Below are 7534 nucleotides of genomic sequence, written 5' to 3'. Positions count from 1 at the left end.
GGTGGTGGAACGATTTGCCACTCTCCATCCGTTCCGCAGAATCGTTCTCCATCTTCAAAAAGAGACTCAAGACCCATCTCTTTTATGTTCACTATCAAACTGATGGTTAACAACGATGTGAATGGAAGTAATATTAGTTATGGTTGAATGTTATTGCTGTATGATGTGGAATGAATGGCTTGATGCAAACATTTTATACATTGTTATTGTTTGGATGTTGCTGAATGTGCGGCTTGATAGTTGAATTTTAATGCAGTTTGCACACCGTGTTTTGTATACTGTTATGCACTTTTATATTGACTATGTTCTTATACTCATGTTCTGTACGTCGCTTTGGATAAAAGCATCTGCTAAATGCAATAAAGTAAAGTAAAGTAAAGTAAAGTATTTGCCTAAACCTAACCTTAACACTGATGACATAGTCTATGACATCGCTGATGGTGTCACAATGTCTGACTGTCTCCGTCATCACTGGCCACCACTCGATATGATATGGCGATGACATCATCGCTCTGGCCACCACTCGACAATTGTGGGGCATAACACTATCAGTAGGTATGACATCAGCAGTCACCACTGCACACCACCCGACGATGACGTGATCGCTCGGCCACCACTTGACGATTGTGGGGCATTACATCATCAGTGCATATGACATCATCAGTCGGTATGACATGTTATGATGTCATAAACCCTTCCCTGCAGAGGCTTTAAGTAGGACTGTCACAACATATAACACATTATACAATGAAACTGTTAGCAATATTTCCTTCTCTTGATATTAGTTTCTTCACGACGTGCATATTGCTGGTGATGGGCCTCTCTACTCGTGGACAAGCAGAAATCTCCACTCTGGACACTGGCAACATCGATGACATCCTCAATAATGCTGGGGTGGCATTAGTGAGCTTCTATGCAGATTCGTGTAAATTCAGTATAATGCTCCATCCAATTTTTGAGGAGGCATCTAACACTGTGAGGGAGGAGTATCCTGATACCAAGCAGGTGGTGTTTGGTCGTGTTGACTGTGACAAACATCAGGACATAGCTCAGCGGTACCGCATCGCCAAGTTACCGACGTTGAAGTTGTTCCGTAAAGGGATGATGATGAAGAGGGAGTACAGGGGGCAGAGGTCAGTGGCAGCCATTGTTGACTTCATCCGCCAGCAGAAGGTTGATCCCATCAAAGAGATACACTCATTGGAGGAGGTTAATGGTGTTGATAGGAGCAAGCGAAACATCATAGGTTACTTTGAAAAGAACAACTCAGACAACTACCACTCCTTTGAGAAGGTCGCCAACATCCTTCGAGATGATTGCATTTTCCTGGCTATCTTTGGCACGGTGTCAGAATCGAAGTGGTTCAGTAGAGACAATGTAATCTACAAGCCCGTGGGGGAGAGCGGTCCCGACATAGTCTACCCTGGCGGTGTCACCAACTTCGACCTGATCTATGCCTGGGCCCAGGACAAGTGTGTCCCACTGGTCAAGGAGATCACCTATGAAAATGCAGAGGAGCTGACTGAAGAGCAGGTCCCATTCCTCATCTTGTTCCATATTAAAGAAGACACAGAGAGCTTAGAGAAGTTCCAACACGAGGTGGCTCGCCAGCTCATCAGTGAGAAAGGGTCTATAAATGTCCTGCATGCGGACTGTGATAAGTTCCACTATCCTCTGCGGCACATCCAGAAGACTCTCACTGATTGTCCTGTCATCGCTATAGATACATTCAGACACATGTATGTCTTTCCCGAATACAAAGACCTAGCCGTCCCCGGCAAGCTGAGACAGTTTGTGTTGGACCTTCACTCTGGGAAGCTACACCGAGAGTTGCACCTCGGCCCCGACCCCAGTTCGTTCCAGAAGTTGGCACCCAGCGACACTCGCTACACCATCCTCAGCAGGGCACGTGACGAGCTGTGACCCCAACAGCCTTCCAGTAATCCTGAGTCTCAGCGCGTTATCACTCCCAAAGTCGTCTCAGAGCACTGCTTTGTCAAGTGCTTTTGGCGTTTGACGTAACGCTCCGCTGAGCCTAGAGCATTTTATGGATAGATGAAGATAGATAGATGAAGCACGGGCGGACTGTTAAAAAGCACTCCGCAGCTGTGGGTTCATGCAAAGGTCAAGCACACCCACAGGCTCGTCGTCCAGAATGAGTTGGGAAATATGGTAGTATACCCCACAGGGGGTGGTAGTACCACCATGTTTATGGGTTAGGGCACACATGGGCAAAATACGGCCACCTGTGTGGCCCGTGATGGAATTGCAAAAAGAAAATATATATATATATATATATATATATACCGTATATATATATATATATATATATATATATATATATATATATATATATTTTTTTTTTTACACACACACAGTGAACGCAACATGCAAGATACCCGCTGAATAAGTGTCCAAATGTTCATGTCATCTTCTGGCCAATACTCCACTTCTGTTATAGCAATTCAGTCTGGAATATGGAATATCTTTCAATAATCTTTATGACTAAAATGCTACATTGAAGTAGAAATTTAAATAACTCAAATAACTCATTGGTTTTGGATTTATTTAGCTTCAAGAGTGCATTTTTGTTCGTGTGACCCTCAACACAGGCTTTGATCATCCCGGGACACTTACTGATACTTATGCTTAAATTAACCCACTCATATTCTGATTTATATATATATATATATATATATATATATATATATATATATATATATATATATATATATATATATATATATATATATTTTTTTTTTACACACACACAGTGAACGCAACATGCAAGATACCCGCTGAATAAGTGTCCAAATGTTCATGTCATATTCTGGCCAATACTCCACTTCTGTTATAGCATTTCAGTCTGGAATATGGAATATCTTTCAATAATCTTTATGACTAAAATGCTACATTGAAGTAGAAATTTAAATAACTCAAATAACTCATTGGTTTTGGATTTATTTAGCTTCAAGAGTGCATTTTTGTTCGTGTGACCCTCAACACAGGCTTTGATCATCCCGGGACACTTACTGATACTTATGCTTAAATTAACCCACTCATATTCTGATTTATTTCAAGAAAAACATTTCAGCTAGTGGAAATTCGAATTGGCTGGTAACTTTAAAATCTAGCAGCCATATTGGCAGGTGGTCAAAAAAGTTAATTTCAAGCCCTGAGAGCAGGTGGTGACATAGGAGTGAGAGAAAAGGATCAAATATTGGTGGTTAAGACTGAATAATGACATCACAACTGTTAATTTAAAATGAGTTATTCCTCTAAACCTGGCTTCAAATGTATAAAATTTTTCGCGCTGGTGCCGTTCGGCCGTCAGCAAAACCTGGTAGCGAGGACATTTGTTGTGGCCCTCTCTATCATCAAAGTTGCCCATCCATGGGTTACAGCATGACAATATTTGTTCGGCCCCCGGCAACAATCTGGGTTTCTCATGTGGCCCCTCATGAAAAATAATTGCCCACCCCTGGGTTAGGGTCTTGGGCTTGGGTCTTAAAGACCCGTGTCTCCCCTGGAAACCTTAACCCTAACCACACCCACCCAATGCCTAACCCTAACCTAAAGACCACGTACCCAATGCCTAACCCTAACCTAAAGACCACGTACCCAATGCCTAAACCTAAAGACCACGTACCCAATGCCTAAACCTAAAGACCACGTACCCAATGCCTAAACCTAACCTAAAGACCACGTACCCAATGCCTAACCTTAACCTAAAGACCACGTACCCAATGCCTAACCCTAACCTAAAGACCACGTACCCAATGCCTAAACCTAAAGACCACGTACCCAATGCCTAACCCTAACCTAAAGACCACGTACCCAATGCCTAAACCTAACCTAAAGACCACGTACCCAATGCCTAACCCTAACCTAAAGACCACATACCCAATGCCTAAACCTAAAGACCACGTACCCAATGCCTAAACCTAAAGACCACGTACCCAATGCCTAAACCTAAAGACCACGTACCCAATGCCTAAACCTAAAGACCACGTACCCAATGCCAATGAGGTGGAACTATAGAGTTAGTTCCACCTCTGCGCAGATTCCCCCGCTCTCTTCTCTCTCTCCCCCTCAGGTGTCCTTCATTGGCCTGACGTACACCCCGCCGCTGCAGCCCTAGGTCCAGCCGTCATCGCCCTAGCCACCTGTCGTCACTCTAGGCCATCTACCCACTACTCCTTCTATTGTCTGACACCCCGGGCTCATCACCATCACCGACCCCTATCCTCATCATCCTGGTCACCTGCCTGCCTAAGGGAAGGGGGGGGGGGCGCCCCCCCCCCCCCCCGGCCTCATCATCACCTCCAACTCCTATCCTCCCCTCCTCTTAATCATCACCTCCGACTCCTATCCTCCCCTCCCCTCCTCTTAATCCATGTCACCAACGCGGACTCATGGATTCCTCAGATCATCCTCATGGAACTCCCAATCTTGTTACCCCTTTTTTCACCTAGCTAATTAACTAGTATTCTCTAAACCTACGAAGATTTAAAGACTACATTTTCTATTTCTTTTTGGACTCTACTTTTTAGATTTTCAACTCCCTTCCCTGATCTTAGGATAATTTAAAAACAACATTTTTATATCCCTTCTGTTGGACTCCTTTTTACATTTTCAATTTTCTGTTCTCTTGTAAATTTTATTTCCATAATAAACCATTTACAGAGTTTCATTATCAGAAACTCTGTACATGGTTTAGCCCGGCATCTCTCGGCCTGTCTCGGAGGGGAGTCCCCGGATGGGGGTCCGTTGCTGTGGCCTCGGTGGGCCCGTCCCCCGCGTGGCCTGCTCTCAGACCTGTTCTCAGTCACTATGCTGGTGGCTGGGGGCTGGGGGAGCGGGTCGCGTGGGGGCTGGGTCCGCCCGGGCCGCAGCAATGGGCCCCTATAGCACAACGACCTCACAAGGTTCCTCCTCAGCCAAGTCACTGAGGCAATCCATGTGGCGATCCATGTGTGGATTGCCACCATATGGTGGAAAGGTTTTCTTGCGTTCACTTGGGGTGAGGGGACGCCGCTGTGTCCCGGCCTGGCCTTCTCTCCCACGGCTTATGTGGGCGGGGGCCGGGGCGGGGGGCATCGGTGCTCTTCATCACTGGTCGAGGGCTGCCGGTTGGTTTAGAACAGCTTAGGTAGGCGATAGATTAGCTACAGCCTAAGGCTGACCTGTTATAGTGTTCAGGCAAAGACCAGACTAGAGCAGAGTAGGATAGGCCAGATTAGGCTGTAGATTAGCTAGATACTATGTCCCAGTTAGCTCTGGTTAATGTTTAGAGTAGTCAGTTGTCTGATCTTCTCCCCCCCCCCCTCTCTTTCTCTTTCCCCCTTCCCCCGCTTCTTCCCTTCTTCCCCCTTCCTGTTCTCCCCTCTCCCACATTTCCCACTCCCCCCCCCACCTCCTCTCTTTCCATGCTCTTTCCTCCCCCACATCCCACCGCCCCCCCCTCCCTTCTCCTGCTCTCTCCTCCTTCTCCCCCCCCTCTGCTCCTTCTCCTCTTGTCCCCTATTTTCCTGAATCCCTGCCACTTCCTGCTCTCCCCTCTCTCACATTCCCCCTGCTCTCCTTCCCCTGCACCCTCCCACCTCTCCTTCTCTGTTATCTCCTCCTCTCTGTCCTCTCCCCTCTCTCACATTCCCCCTGCTCTCCTTCCCCTGCACCCTCCCACCTCTCCTTCTCTGTTCTCTCCTCCTCTCTGTCCTCTCCCCTCTCTCACATTCCCCCTGCTCTCCTTCCCCTGCACCCTCCCACCTCTCCTTCTCTGTTCTCTCCTCCTCCACATTTCCCATTTTCTCCCCACCCTCGCCCTAATCCGGGCCCGTACCCTACTCCCTCCCCCAACCCTAGACCCTACCTCTACCTTGGCTCTCCCTCCCCTGCACCCTCCCACCTCTCCTTCTCTGTTCCCTCCTCCTCCACATTTCCCATTTTCTCCCCACCTCCTCCCTCTCACATTCCCCCTGCTCTCCCTCCCCTGCACCCTCCCACCTCTCCTTCTCTGTTCTCTCCTCCTCTCTGTCCTCTCCCCTCTCTCACATCCCCCCTGCTCTCCTTCCCCTGCACCCTCCCACCTCTCCTTCTCTGTTCTCTCCTCCTCTCTGTCCTCTCCCCTCTCTTACATTCCCCCTGCTCTCCTTCCCCTGCACCCTCCCACCTCTCCTTCTCTGTTCTCTTCTCCTCTCTGTCCTCTCCCCTCTCTCACATCCCCCCTGCTCTCCTTCCCCTGCACCCTCCCACCTCTCCTTCTCTGTTCTCTCCTCCTCCACATTTCCCATTTTCTCCCCACCCTCGCCCTAATCCGGGCCCGTATCCTACCCCCTCCCCTCCCCCAACCCTAGACCCTACCTCTACCCTGGCTCTCCCTCCCCTGCACCCTCCCATCTCTCCTTCTCTGTTCCCTCCTCCTCCACATTTCCCATTTCCTCCCCACCTCCTCCCTCTCACATTCCCCCTGCTCTGCCTCCCCTGTACCCTCCCACCTCTCCTTCTCTGTTCTCTCCTCCTCTCTGTCCTCTCCCCTCTCTCACATTCCCCCTGCTCTCCTTCCCCTGCACCCTCCCACCTCTCCTTCTCTGTTCTCTCCTCCTCTCTGTCCTCTCCCCTCTCTCACATTCCCCCTGCTCTCCTTCCCCTGCACCCTCCCACCTCTCCTTCTCTGTTCTCTCCTCCTCTCTGTCCTCTCCCCTCTCTCACATTCCCCCTGCTCTCCTTCCCCTGCACCCTCCCACCTCTCCTTCTCTGTTCTCTCCTCCTCCACATTTCCCATTTTCTCCCCACCCTCGCCCTAATCCGGGCCCGTACCCTACTCCCTCCCCCAACCCTAGACCCTACCTCTACCTTGGCTCTCCCTCCCCTGCACCCTCCCACCTCTCCTTCTCTGTTCCCTCCTCCTCCACATTTCCCATTTTCTCCCCACCTCCTCCCTCTCACATTCCCCCTGCTCTCCCTCCCCTGCACCCTCCCACCTCTCCTTCTCTGTTCTCTCCTCCTCTCTGTCCTCTCCCCTCTCTCACATCCCCCCTGCTCTCCTTCCCCTGCACCCTCCCACCTCTCCTTCTCTGTTCTCTCCTCCTCTCTGTCCTCTCCCCTCTCTTACATTCCCCCTGCTCTCCTTCCCCTGCACCCTCCCACCTCTCCTTCTCTGTTCTCTTCTCCTCTCTGTCCTCTCCCCTCTCTCACATCCCCCCTGCTCTCCTTCCCCTGCACCCTCCCACCTCTCCTTCTCTGTTCTCTCCTCCTCCACATTTCCCATTTTCTCCCCACCCTCGCCCTAATCCGGGCCCGTATCCTACCCCCTCCCCTCCCCCAACCCTAGACCCTACCTCTACCCTGGCTCTCCCTCCCCTGCACCCTCCCATCTCTCCTTCTCTGTTCCCTCCTCCTCCACATTTCCCATTTCCTCCCCACCTCCTCCCTCTCACATTCCCCCTGCTCTGCCTCCCCTGTACCCTCCCACCTCTCCTTCTCTGTTCTCTCCTCCTCTCTGTCCTCTCCCCTCTCTCACATTCCCCCTGCT

The 7534-nt window shown here is 49.8% G+C and overlaps 1 pseudogene across 1 annotated transcript; it reads left to right on the top strand.

Annotated features, from left to right (window-relative positions):
* Positions 1-747: 747 nt before the first annotated feature.
* Positions 748-1923, top strand: LOC310773980 (endoplasmic reticulum resident protein 44 pseudogene; annotated as a pseudogene). Its single transcript has one exon. The product of its transcript is annotated as an endoplasmic reticulum resident protein 44 pseudogene (transcript).
* Positions 1924-7534: the final 5611 nt, after the last annotated feature.

The sequence above is a fragment of the Poromitra crassiceps genome (genome assembly GCF_964638095.1).
Source record: "Poromitra crassiceps genome assembly, chromosome: 1".
NCBI classification, from domain to species: Eukaryota; Metazoa; Chordata; class Actinopteri; order Beryciformes; family Melamphaidae; genus Poromitra; species Poromitra crassiceps.
Note: the sequence above shows the minus strand (reverse complement) of the source record. Positions and strands in the feature narration are given on the sequence as shown.